Source organism: Myotis yumanensis, unplaced genomic scaffold, assembly GCF_028538775.1.
Source record: "Myotis yumanensis isolate MYYU_CA2020_CCGP unplaced genomic scaffold, mMyoYum1.0.hap1 SCAF_3, whole genome shotgun sequence".
In the NCBI taxonomy this organism is placed as follows: Eukaryota; Metazoa; Chordata; class Mammalia; order Chiroptera; family Vespertilionidae; genus Myotis; species Myotis yumanensis.
In genome coordinates, this window is record NW_027223754.1 from 27,076,023 (window position 1) to 27,093,020 (window position 16,998).

The window sequence follows — 16,998 nt, forward strand, 5'->3', positions numbered from 1 at the left end:
GTTGGGGCGCCACCCTCTATCACCCACAGAGCAGGGCCGATCAGGGGGTTGGGGGCCGCCATTGTCACACTCAGGGCAGGGCCGATGGAGAGGTTATGGCTCTACCCTGTCACACACAGAGCAGGGCCCATTGGGCGGGGGGAGGTTGGGGCGCCGCACCCTGTCACACACAGAGCCACAGGGCGTTCAGGGGATTGGGAGTTCCCCCCTATCAGGCACAGAGCAGGGCTGATCAGGGGGTTGGGGCGCCTTCCCCTGTCATGAACAGAGCAGGGCAGATAGGGAGGTTGTGGCCCCACACCCTGTCACACACAGAGCAGGGCCGATGGAGAGGTTATGGCCTTACTCTGTCACACATGAAGGAGGGCCTGTGGGGGGGGGGGGGTTGGGGTGCCGCCACTGTCACACACAGAGCGGCAGGGCGATCAGGGGATTGGGGAGCTCCCCCATATCAGGCACAGAGCAGGGCTGATCAGGGCGTTGGGGCGCCTTCCCCTGTCAGGAACAGAGCAGGGCGGATAGGGAGGTTGTGGCCCCACCCCCTGTCACTCACAGAGCCGCAGGGCGATCAGGGGATTTGGGCACTGCCCCCTGTCATGCTGATCCCGGTGCCGGGAGGCATATTACCCTTTTACTATATAGAATAGAGGCCTGGTGCACGGGTGGGGACCTGCTGGTTTGCCCTGAAGGGTGTCCTGGATCAGGGTGGGGGGGTCCCCACTGGGGTGCCTGGCCAGTCTGGCTGAGGGGCTGAGGGCCGTTTTCAGGCTGGTGGGTTGACTGAAGCTCCCAACCGCTCCTTTTTTTCTTTTCTTTTTTTATTCTGGGCCAGCTTTAGCTCTGAGGCCTCGGCTGCTGAAAGCCGGTTTCTGGCCTTTGTTTTTCCTTCTGTATTTGATACAATTTGCGGTCCAGCTGGCTGAAGCCTGGCTGACTAACGCAGGTTTCTGGGGTTTTGTTTAGCTTCTATATTTGCAACAAAGTTGCTTAGAGTTGCAGCTGAGAGGCCGGCAAGTGAGGCTGGGAACGTTGGAGTCTGCTGTCACTGGAGCAAGCAAGCCTCCCTGTTCGCTTCAGTGCATGGCTGCCGGCCTCCATCTTGGCTGACAGTTAATTTGCATAAGGATATGCTGATTAGCCAATGGGAAGGGTAGCGGTCGTACACTAATTACCATGTTTCTTTTTTATTAGTGTAGATATATATGCATTTATTTTCTCTCTAATGTTTCTTATTTCCCTCCTGCTACTTTGGGCTTTTCTTGTTGCTGTCTTTCTAGTTCTTTTAGTTGTAGGGTTTAGATAGTTTTTTCAAAGATTTTCTTGTTTTTTGAGGCCTATAATGCTATGAATGTCCCTCTCAGGACTGCTTTCACTGTGTTCCATTGATTTTGGGTTGTTGTGTGTTCATTTTCATTTGTCTCCAGGAAGTTTTTTATTTCTTCCTTGATCTCTTTGGTAATCTATTCATTGTTTAGTAACATGCTCTTTAGCCTCCATGTGTTTGGATGTGTTTGAGTGTTTTTACTGTAGTTGATCTCTAATTTCATGCCCTCGGCTGGGCAGAGATCCTTGTATGCAGTCCAATGGGATCAGCTGGGAAGCTGGAGTTTCTGTCAGCTCTCCCATGTGGGGAAAGCCCCAGTCAGGTTCCTGGGATAGTGGGACGGATGGCTCCATCCCCATTCCAGTCACTGACACGTCCTGAAACTGTTCAAACCCATAGGCTTGGGCTCTGCTGCTGTCTCCTCTGATGAGGTCAAATGCAGGGTGTGGCAGGCAGGGCTCCTGAGGGTGGGGCAGGCTGTATCACCCAGGGCGGGTTTTTTCCCTTTTCTCTGAGCTGTGGCTTCTGGGAGTGGTGACCTCCTCTCAGAAAAAATGGCCATTTTGGTTTGGGAGGATACCATCAAATGCAGGACTCCTGACTGTTGCTTTTCCATGTCTCCCTGCAATGCTTCCCATCCAGCCTCTCCTTAGGCACCTCAAGTCTGCATCGCCCTCCCTGCACCAAAGCCTCAGGTGAGTAGCTGCAAATTTAACTCCTGCGCCCTGGGTTACACACACACACACACACACACGCACACGCACACACACTCTCTCTCTCTCTCTCTCACACACACTCTCTCTCTCTCTCTCTCTCTCTCACACACACACACACACACACACACACACACACACACACGCTCACACTCTCACACACAAACTGAGGCTTTCTCTCTGACCAGCTCCAGTCTATTGGTGCCAGACTCCCTAGTGGCCAGCTACCACCTTTGGCAGCTGGATGTTACCTGGTCTGCGGGCCTTGGGTCTGGTTCCGGACCTCAGCCTGGGTTCCAGACCTCGACCTTCTAAGGGAACAGTCCCTCCTGTAGCTGAGAGCTCCCTCCTCACTCTCCACCTGCCACCCCTGGAAGCTGGGTCAGCTCCTCTCGAGACCTCGCCCTGCCTATCGGTCTCCAGGTATTTTCTGTCCTTCCTCGCTATGTCTCCAGCTCAGCTGGGCCTCAGTTGATAATTCTGGGTGTATGTTCCCCACTTCAGTTTTATTTCCAGTCTAGGACTGGGAGAGGGTGCAAGAAAGATCTGCCTATTTGGCTGCCATTTTCTCCCATCCTCTATTTATACATTTAAAAAAATGCCTTGAGCATGTGTTGTGAAACTAAAAACAAACAGACCATGTACTTATTTTTGAAAGGTCTGCTTGTGGGAACATCTCATTTTAATGACCTCTCCCCTGAAGTGGGGCTGGTGTGGACAGAACTGTCCATGCAGGAATACTTGAAGGACTCCAAGTGGAGTCCCAGGCTGGCCCCAGTGCTCCAAACCTTAGCAGCCGTACTATTTTGTAGACATCTTCTTAATAGATTAAGGCATTTTGTTAATCTGCAGTGGTTGGGTTTACTATCTGATTACCTCCTGTTAACCTAAAAATAAAAAGCCAAAATCAGAGGCAATAAGTACTTACCTGATAAAAAATAAATTGCAGTTCTGGAAACACCGATTCAGACCGAAACCCAATGGTGTCCTGAATACAGGGTGAAGGCAAGGAGTTTATGAGAACAGGAAGGGAAATGATGACACGAGTAGAAGAAATTTCTATTGGTGCTAACAGGTTGAATTATTCTGTAGCTAAACATGGCTGATGACCGACTCTATCTTCAGAAAGAATCTATAATCATCAGTCCTTGTGGTCAGAATATCTGCTTTCCTGTTAGCTTTGCAAACAGCTGTTTGAAGACAGTGTTGCTTTGGTCCAGGCCAAAGGTTTTTTGCCCAGTTCAAACATTCCAAAGGTCCAAGGAATTCCTCCGGAGTGGCTGCTCTGGTTCCGTTTAAAAATGGCTCCACTTATGTCATTCTTCACACTCCCATCTACTATCACTGGCGAAACCCCAGACTCCCCTGGGGTGGGTCATGGGGTGTGTCTAGCAGGCTGACTTCAGGAAGCGGCACAGTGGAGGCATTTGGGTTTTCTGAAGGAGCTTGAAGACATCTGCAAGGTCTTGAGAGGAGATGTGAGGAAGGAATGATGGTTGGAAAAAGAGCCGAGCAGGACCTACAGGTCCCTGTTACTGGTGAGCCAGGTAAATTCTATATTGAAAGGAGACAGGAAAACCTCAAGGAAGGAGAGACTTCAGATAGATGAGCCAGAAAAATGACACTGATTCTGCCTCTGTTCCAGATGTTTCCATCGTTGCTGAAGAAAGGGCAGGAGAGGACCAAGCGGGAGACCTGGTGTCCTATTTACGCAGACTGAGTCTCTCAGGGTGGGTGCAAGCTAATGGGTTTCATTAGGGTTTCTTTCTTATTTCTTGGAAAATATAATTGTTCAAGCATTGAATCCAGCCTTTTGGATAATCTGAAGGGATACACAACCAAAGTTTAAGTCTTAAACTTATAAGTTTACTTTCTGAAATAACTAAGGTGTTTGCTAGAGTTTTCCTATCTTCTCCCTCCGACCCCTAAGTGTAGAATTATTCAAGAATAGCATAAAGCCCTGCAGAGTTTGGTTAATAGAATTTACAGCAGGCAAGTCAGACAAAGACCAAATTTCATGGAAAAACTTCTGAAGCAAAGTTGTTGGAAATTTAAATTAGATTTGAGTGTGACAGATCGACTACTGAGCAATGCTATATAGTGCCTCACTGTTAAATCCTACAGGAATTGGTCTAGAATTTATAGTGTTGTTTTTTTCTGTTGCAGTGGGATACTGATTTTGCGTTTTGAGTCCAAGTATATACATCTTCCAGATGTAATCATTTTACCCAAGTAAATGAAAATATGGCTGTATCAAGGACTCAAAGCTATTACATTGAGAACATGTCTAGCAGCAGTTTGGTGTTCTGTCAAGAATATTCTAGCAGCTGTATTCTAGGAGTCTTTGGAGAAACTCCTGCTTCAGAAAAGGATAGTTTTAAGAATCAAGGAGAAAGCACTAAGATTAAAATATTGGGAGATTGCCCTAGCCGGTTTGGCTCAGTGGATAGGGAAGGGTCCCGGGTTCCATTCTGGTCAAGGGCATGTACCTTAGTTGCAGGCTTGATCCCTGGCCCTGCTTGGGGCCCATGTGGGAGGCAATCAATCGATGTGTCTCTCTCACATCGATGTTTCTGTCTCTCCCCCTTCCTTCCACTCACTCTAAAAATAAAAAAAATCAGTAGAAAAATATCCTCAGGTGAGGATTAGCAAAAAAAATAATCATAACAAAATATTAGGAGATTTAGATGTGCATTTATATTTATAAATACAAATAGAGTATATATATATATATATATATATATATATATATATATATACATATATATATTTCATAAAGTGAGCTGGATATACAAATATTTTTTATTACAGTGATGCCATGCCTGGCATGTGTTATAGGATGTGATGTGAGATGTTAATGCTAATAAGATACAGGGTGGGGCAAAAGTAGGTTTACAGGTGTTTGTATGGAAAATAATACCATAATTAATAAATCTATGTATATAAAAGGCTAAGCGACCAGCCAGTAGATGTGATGCGCACTGACCACCAGGGGGCAGACACTCAACGCAGGAACTGCACAGTGACAGCAACTTTGCAGAGTGCCCTCTGGCACTCCAGGACCCCTTGGGGGATGTCAGACTGCAGGTTTTGGCCCAATCCCCACAGGCCAGGCAAGGGACCCCACCTGCCAGAGGGATCCTACTCACTCTACAGATGCCCTTTGAGCCCCGGCACCACCCCAGGTGCAGGCAGCTGGGGAGGGACCACGAGAGGTGTCCGGCCCTTCTCGCCCAGTCCCACCCAGCTGGCCACCTTCTAATTATTTCACTTTCAATGTGCACGAATCTGTGCACCAGGCCTCTAGTAATAATATAAGAACAAATTCTGTGTTTTGTGTATTCACCACTGTAGACCTACTTTGCCCCACCCTGTGTTTGTTCACTATATGATCTCTGATGGGAATCAGAAATCTTTCACGGGGTATCTTTGTCATTTCCACCAGCTGCATTGGACATTTAGAGCTCTCATCAGCAGCCAGGATGGTTAGTGAGTCCTGTGTGCAGGCCGAGTTGAGGCTTTGGGAGCTTCTTAAATGGGTGCTATCGTACATCAGATCCTTGCCAGGGCAGGCCTTCAATCCTTTACAAGTCACTGGGATATACCCATGCATATTTATGGAGAATTGGATAACCTCTCTCAGAAAGGAGTCTCTAGATAATGTTTAAAGACTTATTGTTTTCTTGGGGCTGTATGAGCTACAATGTCTTTCTTGTTCAACACTATATATTTACCTCCGTCCATAATGCCTTGCACATTGTAGATACTCAGTAAATATTTGTTGAGGGAATAAATGGACTATAAATTAGGCATCTTGAGATTACGGTTCTGGTTCTCACATTTTGCCACTGTACAATTTTAACAATGGAGTTGACTTTTATTAATTGGTGATTGTACAGGCACTGTATCAAGAACTTCCTCTAAATTTCATTTGATCTTCCCCACAAACTGTAAAGAATGCATTAATAGCCATATGTTAGGTAATTGTGTGGTCACAACCCCACAGTCTTAGTGGCTTCAATCAACAGGGCAACAGCACTCTATGAGGTGGCTCAATGATCCAGGCTGCTTTAATCTCAGTATGACTCTGCCATCTCAGCCTAAGGCTGGGCAAGAGAAAGGCTGCAGCATCATTCATTGTTCAAACCTGGAGGTGACATGCCATCCATCTGTTCACATTTCATTGGTCAGAACTAGTCACATGGCACCGTCTACCTATAGGGGGGTGAGAACTGCAGAGTATGCTGGGAAGGGAAGGAAAACCAGAAATTCGTGTATAATGATAATGGCTATTGTAGGTCCATTATACAATTATCCCCATGTTACAGGTGATAAAACCGAGGCCAGAGTGGACAGGTTACTTGTCTAAAGTTAACAGCTGATCTGTGGCAGAGCAAGGCCTGGAACTTAGATTTGTTAGTTTTCCAAGCCCATACTCCACCACCATGCAATACTACCTTTATTAAGGAAGTTAATTTTTGCCCTTAATGAGGGAGAGAATAATAAAAGCGTCAGATTTAGGGTTTAGGAACCTGGTTTTATGGGATGGATTCCATCACTGACTCTCTTTTACATGTAGCTAAGCCACTTCCCTGGGCTGATTTCTTCACACGGGAATAATGATTACTTTAACAATAATATAAAGTAATGCATAAAACAGCACCTGGAGAGGCATAACGTGCTGTATAAAGGTATGATGGTGTTTCTACAGGCACCTGCTTTCTTTATGCATTGGTCTTATGCAGGTTTTTCCACATGTAACAAACTACAAGATTCTTACAAGAAAACAAATCCTTTATATAATCTTGGTATATTTAGTTGGTGTCCTTATACAAGAATATACTATATGTTACAATATAAAGCTTAACTTCATTGGTCTAATTTTGTCAGCATTTTATGAGACTGAAGTGATGTTCAGTTTAAATTGATTAATTTCTACCTTCTAATCACCCTCCCCCCATCTTTTTATTGTATGTTTCTAAAAAAACTACTCTTTTAAAAGTGAGTATTTCCAAAGAACATTTCTAGATAAGGTAAATGGATATGTCACTGTAAATTCAGGAACTCTTTTGATACTTTGCCATCTGTTTATGGCGACATGGAGTGGGTAAGAGCAGTTACACTTTGTCTGTGGCCTAATTGAGAAAAGCAGCTCTACCCTAGCTGGGTATTTCAGTTGGTTAGTGTCCTGATGTCTGGGGAGCCGGCATGGCCATGGCATTCTCAGCCCCAGGGCGCCTTATGTGCCATGCCAGCTCAGCCTGGTTCAGTGACCCTGAGTGGGGGGGTGAGAGGATTGAGAAAAGACAGACAAGAGAATGAAAGCTGGGTCTTGGTGGGACGCTGCTCCCTGATGAGGAGACAGCGCCAGCGCCCACAAGCCGTGTCTTTATTTTATAGCAGATGCCACGAGGCAAAGTAGGGGCGTGATCAAGTTGTTTACAGCATTCTCCTGAGTTTCAACCCTACTCAACTACATGCACCTGAACTCTAGCCCAAGGCACGTGGGGCTACGTGTTCGGACCATAGGTTCAAGGTTACAACCACAGCCGTTGGCTATGATTGTGCTGGGAGGACCCTGCCCTCCAGCTGGGACTTGCACATGGCAATGAGAGGACCCTGTCCTTTCATTAGTCTGAGGCTTGAACCTGGCCAAAACACCGTAACCGCGCCCCACACTGATGCACCAAGGTTGCAGGCTCCACCCCTGGTCAGGGCACATAGATGGAACAACCAATGAGTGCATAAATAAATGGAACAACACATTGATGTTTCCCTCCCTCTCTTTTCGCTTTCCCTTCCTCACTTTCTCTCTCTCTCCCTCCCTTCTACTCTCTCTAAATCAATGAAGAAAAAAGAAAAGCAGCCCAGATGGTGTGACTCAGTGGTTGAGTGTCAACCCATGAACCTGAAGGTTGCTGGTGTGGTTCCTGGTCAGGGCACATGCCCAGGTTGTCGCTCGATCCCTGGTAGGGGGCATGCAGGAGGCAGCAGAACGATGATGTTTCTCTCTCATTGATGTTTCTATCTCTCTGTCCATCTCCCTTCCTCTCTCTCTAAAAATCAATAAATACATATTAAAAACCAAAAGCAGCCCTCTTCCTCTGCAGGTGTGGGAAGAGAGGGAAACTTTTTTGTCAAAATGTGTTAAATTACTTGACCCGTATTCCTGTCTCCCAAAACTTGGGGTAATGTTGTAGTTCTCAGTATTGCCTCCTGTTGTGAGTAGCTCCCAAGCTTGGTGTTTTTTTATGCCTGGAATGGCCAACTATGCCAGGCCATGTAGGTACGGAGATACCCTAATTTTATGTCAGGCCTGCCCCACATTGCTTCAGATGGGATTTGCAGCTCTTTGACTTCTTCCTGGCAGTGGTTCATAGTGCAGTGAGTAATCAGATTAGAAAAGAAAAAGGTTTCTGTGGAAATTTGGGGGCAAAATTTCCATTAATTAAAAAGAAAAAATAGCCAGCATATTTTTCTCAGACCCCAACTTATGGCCCTGTTTATCCCTCATTGTTTAAATATAACCCTTCTTAACCTAGGGGCAAGCATCTATGCCTTTCTCCTCCTCGCCCGTCTGGACATAAAGCCTGTTATTGTTGACTGTTCTGCAGTTGGATCACTTGGAAATGAGATTTCATTTGAGTAGAATGTTTTCCTTTCAGGATAACGGGCCTCTTTAATTTTGTACTCGTAGAGGGCCTAGCAAAACATTTACATTTACTCCTGATTTTCCCTTTTCAGAGTCCTTAAGAGACAGGGAGGATTCATTAGCAAATAGATCATCGTGACACATCCAGTTATTGGTGAGCCATAAACGATCAGAAAAAGAACACAGAAGGTAGACGTTTAGAGCATTAAAAGCCTTTGGCAAATGATATATGTGGTGGTTTTAACCGACCTTGGAAGTTATGTAAGCCTTTGTGTGTGCTTTTACATCAGAATGTGGTCTGTAAAAACGACGATCATCTGTTGAATTTACAAAATATCTCCGTAGAGGCCGAGTTCAGCTGGTCCAAGGTGGTGAGCAGTGGATTGAGGCTGGATTTCTTAGCTTTGGGAAGTGACCGCTCAGTGGCCTTCCTTCCTATTCCTGTTCTTTCAGCCCATTTACATAATTACTTCTTGAAAAAAAACCCTGAAAGTGTTTAAAATTCCAGATGAGTCAGTCTTTTGTGTATCTCGGTTTCATTCAATTATAATACATTTCAAGTACCTCTTGCCCCTTTCTCCTTTGTTTTTTCTACTGTTCCCTTTCCAGTTCCTCCAGTTTCTTTCACTTTGGGACAACCTTTTTGATGCTGCTGAGAACCTACGTAATTAGACAGAGCCAGTGAGATTAGAAGTCTTACAGGGCAGAAAGAAGGGCGGTCCAGGGTTAGGTTGAGCCCAAAGACAAGTAGGCATTGACAGGGTGTGGCTCAATCCAGGCAGTTTCGTGTCCACTTCTTCCCTGAAGGTTGTCCTTGTCGTTTCTCATGATCTGCACTGCCTTCTGTGGCAGCAAACACAGTTGGGGCAGGGGCTGGTCAAGCTCGGCCTCTCTTAGGAGCTGACATTGGAGCTGAGACCTGAAAGGCAGGAAGGGAATTGCAGGCATGGCACATGTGTCAGCGTATGCTAGGGGCTGGGACACCGGAGATAAATCTTACTTAGTGCTCCGTCTCAGGGAACTGACAGTTTGGTTGTCAAGCCACTAAGCTTGATCCACTGCCAACTTCCTGCGCCCCTGAAACTGACAGTTCCTGTAACCCACCCTCTGACTTCAGTTAAGGGAGTTATCTCTCTCAACCTGCAAGTTGGCTCCAGATAACCTCACAGGGAGCTGTTTAACCAATTCTGCAGCCAGTTTCAGCGACTATCTTTAAGAGGCACCTGTTCTCGTGTGTTTGTTAAAAAGTACCAACAAAAAACTGGTCAGGTGAATTTAGAGTAAACTATCACAACAGGGGTCTAATGCTTCGGCTGCAGTTTTCTCTCTCAGATGAAAATGACACTCAGAAGTCAGTTCTACAACAGCAGTGACACACTGCTTCCCGGTTATGTGCCCTCCCCATCTTTATTACCTTTTAAAAACTCCAGCCTCAGTTTTACAATCGGATCAGCCCTGAAGGGAAGCTGCTTCCTACATGTGCTGCATTGGACTTAATTTGCATGGGTTAATATTACCAGTATCTGTAGGCTTATTTTCCCATAAATGCATGTGACCACAAAATCGTTCCGCTAACATTAAGTTTTAAATGCTTTCATTTTAAAAATCAGCCTTTGGGGGGAATAATCAAGACCTAACAGAAGGGAAAATTAGGCTTATGACATTATCATACCAAAAAAATAAAATAAAAAAAGCAGCATATTACTCCAAAGCAGAAAGAAAAACAGTAAAATAAAAATCCTACCAACTGCATATGGTAAATAAAAAAGAATGATTGCTGCTATTAAATCTAAATATGAAAATCACCAACTCTAACTTGAGAAAACAAAGGTTTTTCTTGGAAAAGAACAGGGTGGTTTGGTTGCATATCAACTAGGAGAGAGAGAGCTTTTAAAGGCAGAACAATTTTCTTAAGACATTTAAATGAAAATAGATGACACAACGTAAGTTATTGCTTTCTTGACTGAATGATGCATTTGAAACCATTGTCCCAAGGATCCTGATTGCCTTAGGAAAGCATCCATATTCAAATGGTATAAAATGATGCATTACATAATTAGTTCAAAAACTTTATAAAACCTCTGAGGAGAGAGACATGTGCTATTTATGGTGGATAGAAAATTCTAGAAGGATGTTATGACGATCACTCTAAAGTTGTGTAAAGCACTACTAGTTGTATATGTGGCCCCTGCGAACCTCAATGGCTGTGAATGCTGATTTTGGCCAGACGAGTTGTGTTGTTCAGATATATCTATCTATCTATCTATCTATCTATCTATCTATCTATCTATATCAGTTGTGTCTCTATGGGACATATCCATACTTTTCCAAGACAAAGAAACACAGATGATAAACAAAAGTCAGCCCTTCTCTATGAACGAACCCCAACTCTGCAAAAGTGGTGCTGATTTCAGAAGTATTTCTTTTTTCTGGAATTCTGGCTTCTCTTATATATCGTTTCTAGGAACACTACCATGAAATTGGAGAAATTGTGTGAGAAGCTTTCTAAAAGGCTTGAAAGGCTGAGCAGGGAGGTGAAGAGATGAAGAGGAAAGTGGGAAGACTTCCTAAATGCCCCACTCGGATGCCTCTCATCTGTTCCCCTTCTTCCCGTCCCTTCCTGAAGTGACGCCAGCCAACCCAGGGTGTAGAGTTAGAGATGCGCGGAGGCCGGGGGCCGGTGCTGGGAGGAGCAGTAGACACGGGGCTGCTATAGACCAGGAGTAAGCATCAGGGAGGCTGGGCCGCGCAGCAGCTGGATTCGCCCAGGCCCATGGCTCTGACGGCTCTGACATGCATGGCCTTGCGCAGTCATCGCTGGCCGTGGCGGGCGGCCAGCCGCAGGCCAGGCATTTTTAAACCGTGTGTGCTCAGGAGAGTCCTCTTCTCCCTCTCCCTCCTCCCAGCAGCCAACCTCAGGGCACAGGGCAGTGCTGTGCAACATGAAATAAAACATATCTTGTTTACTATTGAACACAAAGGAACGCAGACACTTAAACACAATCACGCAGACATTTCTTGTACCTAAAGGGCCTGTAATGTCCAAAGAAGGGGTTCTTACCCCGTTGCTATCTGATGACCACTACTGAGTGTCTGAGGTGTTTTCATCATTTTGTTAAATTGTGTTCTCACTTACATGACAACTGTCTTAGTCGACACATGCTACCGGAACGAATACCGTAGACTGCGAGGCTTAAACCACAGAGCAAAGACTGATAGCTTTGGCTGGGAGGTCGTACTACGGTGAACAGAAGTGGTGAGAGGGGGCGCCCATTTCTTGTTCCTGATCTTGAAGGAAAAGCTTTCCACCTTCCACCAGTGAGTATGGTGTTGGTTGTGTGTTTCTCATATATGACCTTTTTTATGTTGAGGTATGTTCCTTCTGTACCCAACCTGTTGGGCACTTTTATCGTGAAAATATGTTGTATTTTGTCAAATGTTCTTTCTGCGCCTTTTGAGACGAACATGTGATTTTCGTTTTTCATTGTATCAGTGTGGTGTTTCACCTCGATTGTTTTGTGAATGTTGAACGACCCTTGCATCTCAGGGACAAAACCCACTTGGTCATGGTGTGTATTAGTTTCCTAAGGCTGCTACAACAAATGACCACAAACTGAGTGACTTAAAACCACAGTAACGTATTGTCTCACAAACCTGGAGGTTAGAAATCTGAAATCTGTAAGTCTGAAAGGTGTCAGCAGGGCAGTGCTCCCTCTGACACCTGTAGAGGGAAGCTCTTCCTTCCCACCTCCCAGATGCTGGTGGTGGCTGTTGAATCTTGGCCGTTCTTGGCTTGTAGCTGTGTCTCTCAATCTCTGTCTCTGTATGCACGTTCTCTCCCTGGGTCTTCATGTCATCTATATATATAAAAGCCCAGCGGCCAGAACGGCGGAATGACTAGAACAACTGGAACGACCGGTGGCTATGATGTGCACTGCGGCAGCCAACCAGGCAGATCCGGGCCCCCATCAGTCCCCCCTCCCCCGACTGGTCCGGCCCCTGATCGGCCCCCAACACCCTGATCGGGGGCGGGGCTGGCCGGCCAACAACTCGTGGCCCTCCCCCCCCTGACCCAGCCCGATGGGCACCCATTGGGGCAGGCCAGCGAGACCCCACTCCGGCACAAATTTGTGCACTGGGCCTCTAGTCTTCTTATAAGGACTCCAGCCATATTGGATTAGAGACCCACCTTACTCCAGTATGACCTCATTGCATCTTCAAAAATACTATTTCCAGATAAGATCACATACTTAGGTCCTGGGGGTTTGGACTTCAACATACCTTTTAGGGGGTGGGGAGAACACACTTCTACCCATGAAAGTGTACTAGAGAAATTTCCATCTTTGGTGTGGGTGGGAGTGGTACGTTTATCAAGCTGTAGGGTGAAAAGGGAAAGAAATGGATTACAAAAATCTTCCAGCTACTTGTACCGTATTAAACATCTATAACTCTCCTGTCTGGGAGACTTCACAACGCAATTAGTAGGGATATATGGCTGACCTGGTGAAGGTACCTTCAGTTCAGCAATGAAAATCAAATATTCTCTGGGCCAGAAGTGCCGCACTGGAAATTTTTAAGAAGTTATGCTGTTTTATTTTTACTGGCCCCAAAACTACCTTGAAAAAAGCTCTCAGCAGAATGCCGAGTCACTCTGCTCAGGTTGGCAGCAAAATAATGGGGAGACTTTTCTTAGCTCTACTGGATTGTGGGTGTTTGGGCTTTTTATTTGAAGTTTTGTAGCCTAGAGGATGTTGCCATATAAGATATGGGGACTCCTAGCACCAATTCTTTATGTAGCCAGTGGTTAAGAACAGAAGTATTTGAATGTACCCTCTAAAATGCAGCAATAAGAACACAAAGAAAACGGTATTACAAATGTTATGCTTATTCCTGGCAAATGCTTTTTTGGATTCTTCTCTTAAATGCTTGGCCATTTGGTTTGCAGACATCTTTGCCACCTAATTATGGCCTATTTCCAAGGCTTTTGAGGAGCTTCCATAAACAGCAAGTCCATGGTTAGGAGAAAGCACCTGTTTTATATGGTTATAGCTTGCCTGTCAGGAATGGGACCATAAAATGGGCCATTCCAACCTTTAAGATGCTTGCCAATAATTTTCAAGGGAGATGTGTTATATGACTTTTGATTATGTTAAGTTTCATAATCATAAAGTCATAACTATGCCAAGTTCACTTGTTCACAATAAATATGAAATGGAATGATTTCTCTTTGTTCACGAGTTTATTTTTGCACTTCGTTACCTGACTCTTTGTGGAGATAATGAGCATGCGGGAGTGAAATGCTGCTTTGAAAGAAATATAGTAAGAAAATAACTTCCACTATTTGAAAATTCAAGCCATAACAGGTGTGGTAATACACAGCAAAAACTTTCCTGCCATTCTTCTGTTGCTCCAGTTTCCATAAAAAGTATGAGAGAACATCTGGATAAGCTATAGAAGAAGGAAAAACCTCTCTCCCTTAACCTCTCCACCACCTTTAGCGTCAGAAATAGTACAAAGCAATTTAGGAGTGCACAGTGTTTGTTTAAATCTGAGAAGAAATTTGTTAAACAAAGCCAAATCCAGTAATATAAAAGAAAATGGCTTATATGGCTAGTGATCAACAGAAGACAATTTTTTCTCTTTATACTTCAGGTGTCCTCATGCCTTTGAAAGTTTATTCTGGTATACTAGTGATGAAGGGACAGTTTTTGCTTTGGCATTTTTAAGCTCAGTATATTTCAGGTGCCAAGTAATAGCAGCCCTGCCTTCAGCAATAGGAATTATTTGAAAGATTTTTTTTTCTCTCAAAAGAGCCTTCTTGTTGGTTGGAATTTCTGAGAATCACAGTTATGGGCTGAATCCTGGCAGTTTATTATGCAGTTTATGCTGACTTGCTTTTTCATTTTAGAGAACTGAGCAGTGTGCTTTAAAAAGTATACACCTGGGTTGAAACAACGAGATACCACTGCACACCTGTTAGAATGGCTGAAATCTAAAACGCTGACAACACCAAATGTTGGCAAGGATGTGGAGCAGCAGGAACTCTCATGCATCGCTGGGGGCAATGCAAAATGGTGCAGCCACTTCGAAAGACTTTGCAGTTTCTCACAAAACTAAACATATTCTCACCATATGACCCAGCAGTGTGCTCGTAGGTGTTTAGTTAAATGAATTGTAAGCTATTTTTACACAAAAACACGTACATAAGTATTTATGGCATTTTTATTCATAATTGCCCAAAATTGGAAACAATCAAAGTATTCCTCCGTAGTTAATAGATAAACAAACTATGGTACATCCAAATTATTAAATATTACTCAGTGCTAAAAAGAAATGAGCTAATGATGGATACATGTCATTATGTATCTGTGAAAACTCAGTGAACCCTAATGTTAATGTGTGAACTTTAGTGAACAATAATGTATCAATATTGGTTCAATTGTATAACAAATGTATCACACCAATACAGGCTGTAAAGATTAGGGGAAACTGTGTATGTGTGAGAGGCAGTCTGTGGGAACTCTATGTACTTTCATTTTTCTATAAACATAATACTGGTCTATAAAAAAAGTTCCTATCAAGCCACAAAAAGACATGGAGGAACTTCAGTGCATATTGCTAAGTGAAAGAAGCCAGTCTGAAAAGACTACATACTCTGTGATTCCACATATGACATTCTGGAGAAAGTAAAACTGTGGAGACAGTAAAAAGATCAGTGGTTGCCAGGGGTGGGGAGGGCTGAGCAGGCAAAACATACCGATTTTTAGGTATTTTTAAAAGAATAATGAAATTATTCTGTATGATACTGTAATGGTGGGTACATGTCATGCATTTGGCAGAACCCATAAAACTGTCTTTAGTTCTTAACAGCGATTTTCAAATGGTGTGCTGCAAGAATTTTTAAAACATGCAATACCTGACTACTTAGTCTAAGGGAAAAGAGGTCAGTGCCACTGACTATCAAATAAAAAACTGACGACAGCCAACACAATAGCTGTCTGGTATGAATGAATCAAAATTATACCTATTTCTTTGTTGTTGGCAAAAAATATATTTTTTTTGGTGTGCTACAGAATTTTAGTAATTAGTTTATGTGTGTCATGAGATGAAAAGGGTTGAAAATTGCTGGTTTATAATAATGTATACATATTGGTTTCACCACTTGTAATGAATGTACCACTCTAATGTAAGATGTTAATAATAGGGGAAGTTGAGGAGGGTGGTTGGGAATATATGGGAACTCTGTACTTCTCAATTTTTTCGTAAACTAAAACTTTTCTGAAACATAGTCTTTAATTTTTAAAAAGTTAGCAAAAAAATTATAGGGAATTCAAATTTCAGTCTCCATAAATAAAGTTTTATTAGAACACACACACATAGACACACACACGGGCAACTTTGGTGGCATACCTTTTTTGACAACCATGGCCAGTGTCATTGACTGCCCCAGGCCCCTGTTGGCTGGATGAGAAGAGTCCTTGCAGCTGGGCCTTTGCTCTGGGGTGGCTTCTATTTTGAAATCTTCAGGAGATTGCACTCCCCAGCCCCCCAAGTCTCCTTCCATCCGTACACAATTTTGATTCTATGCCTGACTCACTGGGCAGCTCAGTTTCTTGTCTGTAAAATAGGAGTCATTGTGCTTACTCTTTCTCTTTAGTTTCTTCTAATTCAATTTGTCATACCCCACAGGGATATAGTGAGGAGAATGCTAATTAGAAACATAGGTTAACTTACCGGACAAAATTGAGCTCCCAAAAGAAGAGCTGGAGAGAGATGGAGCTGATGGGAAATCAGGCTAGTCGCATTTTGAGGGATAGATATTTTTGCAGCTGGAAGGGACCATAACTGATTATTTGATTCAGTTTTATGCTAGCAGCCAGGGGCTCCCCAAGTCCTTAAGTCTCCAAGCTTCAGTGTGTGTGGATAGTTCTGGGCTATGAAGGCAAGGAAACCTGGGTTGAACCTCACATGTTCCTCCCTGGGCAGCTGGAAGGCCTCTCTGAAGCTCAGATTCCTTATCTATAAAGTGGGAATGAATGGCCACACCTACTTTATAATTAGCTGATTAAAGCAGGTCATTAGTATGATGTGCCCTCTATGGGGCCTGCACCGTCCAGACAGGTTTAATTTTCTGTAGAATGAATTGTCAGTTTCATTTTTCTACTTGAAGGTCCCAGAAAAGTCAACTGCCCTCTTACCTATTTTATCTTTATCCTTCCTCAGATGGTCAGGAAAAGGTTTTTTAATGTCAAACTAAACCCCCCTCCCTTTTTTTCCCTTCCAATTTAAGTCTCCTTCCATTTGCCCTG

General features: G+C 44.0%; 1 protein-coding gene across 5 annotated transcripts in view; it reads left to right on the plus strand.

The window, feature by feature from the left end:
* CSGALNACT1 (chondroitin sulfate N-acetylgalactosaminyltransferase 1) overlaps window positions 1–16,998 on the plus strand; it is a 313,490-nt gene that overhangs the window by 99,342 nt on the left and 197,150 nt on the right. The window contains exon 1 of one of the 5 annotated variants that reach the window (XM_070408513.1): window positions 1,921–2,019. The exons of the other annotated variants lie outside the window; for them this stretch is intronic. The gene's annotated coding sequence lies outside the window, so the exon portion shown is untranslated. Of the gene's footprint in view, window positions 1–1,920; window positions 2,020–16,998 lie in introns of those variants that run through there. 5 annotated transcript variants of the gene reach the window in all.